The sequence below is a fragment of the Medicago sativa genome, chromosome 6, assembly GCF_051527215.1.
Source record: "Medicago sativa cultivar Bolivia chromosome 6, Bolivia_mono, whole genome shotgun sequence".
NCBI lineage: Eukaryota > Viridiplantae > Streptophyta > Magnoliopsida > Fabales > Fabaceae > Medicago > Medicago sativa.
In genome coordinates this window covers 87,599,585-87,601,402 of record NC_140754.1, presented here as the reverse complement: position 1 = coordinate 87,601,402, position 1,818 = coordinate 87,599,585, and positions in this window count along the sequence as shown.

Below are 1,818 nucleotides of genomic sequence, written 5' to 3'. Positions count from 1 at the left end.
TGTTTGATGTTTTTCCGAAGTGCAGTCCAAAAATGATCATTTGGCTTAGCAAGTGTGAGACATCGTCTTGTTATATAAGGGATTTGTGTTTAACTCATGTAAAAATCTTAATGCTTAGACGTATGGTTAAGTTTATATTCATATTCAACTATCAAGTCGTAAGCCATTGAATCAATCATATATTTTACTCAACATAAAAAGTCAAATAATACAATGAATCTCACGTCGTTAGATAGACATCTCAACTTACAATGAGGGGTAAATACAATTATATTTCAATCTTTTTTCTTTTACCAATAGTTATATCTCAATCTTAAAAAGTATATAATCAATCACTAAGAACCATTGAATGAAAAGTTATGAATTTCTAATCCTAGTCCTTTATATTCTCAATCAGTTATTTACAATTCTGTTAAACAAACAACTAGCTTTTCATCTTTGATTCAGAATTCTATAAAGAAAAAAAAAATTGATAGGAACTATCTGTACGGTCTCTATGATTTGATAAAATAAATTTTTTTTTTTATATAAATTGGCACAATACATACTGATGTGCAAGAAAGTACACAAACTTCCTCTTATCACTATCTGTACAAGAAACACACCAAATTAAACCCCACCATAATGACCCTTTTAGCCTCCTCAACACCCACACAATCATACCCTTCACAATCCCCGAACCGCTTAGAAGAAGAGAAAGTGTATAACTCAAAACTCAACAAATCATCTTTTATACCATTTCAATTGTTTCGTTCACCGGAGACTACGTCAAAACTCAAAACTGACTATATAACTTAATATACAATTGAATATGCAATATTCGTTTTAATTTTAACAGTATTTCTAAGAAATTGCTATTTAAGTGGGGGTATCATTTACTTTTTAGTGGAGACAAAACTAAAAAGATTAAACTCTTGTTCATTTAAAAAAAGTCTTGGTAAAAAATGTTTATAAAGACATTCGTTAAAGATTTAAAAATAGAAATTATTGATAATTTTCATATAAACAATTGATTTTTACATTTCAATGTGGTAACACACAATCCCAAAATAAAAAATTTCTTTAAACTTTTTATCAAATGTTCTAAGAACATTTGTTAACATTTAAAAAGAAAAAACCCTTGATTATTAACTCCACTAGGAAAAGTTGTGGGATTCCTCAAGTGATCTTTAGCCAAAACATTAATTCTCCTCCCTTTACTTTTGCTCTTGACAACTATTTTTTTTGCTTTATCAATACGGGAAAATGCCTGGAAATTGCTCCCTGTTGTTACAGTAATTTCTTTTTACCTCCACTACGACAAGCGTGTTGCACTTTCATTTCTATGTCTAGATGCTCCAAATTTATTTAAGTTCACACTCTGGAATTTAATGGTTCAACCAAAGGAAACACTGATTTCTCTCCTATTTTGCTTTTCTGCTCATGGACGGCAAAGGAAACTTCATCATTTTACCAAATTTATTTATTTATTTATTGCTCTAATTCCAAATTGTCAAAAACGTATTCTCACTTATTTCGATTGGAGGAAGTTGAATTGAGAATGATAAAAGTAGTGTTAATCATAGTTTATCATTGAAAAAAATAATTAATATTTCATGGAAAAGTGAAATGGATCAATTATTTTGATACATTATATTTCATTAGTCTAACCTTTCTTCATCTCACAGTTCACATGGTTTCGGGCACATGACTATATATTTCGAATCCTTTATAAATGTTACCAACCCAACACTTTCATCACACCATCCATATTCCATACTCAATACATATTAACCTTTCCACTCTTCTTTTGTTCAAAAAAAACTTACCTCTCTTCTC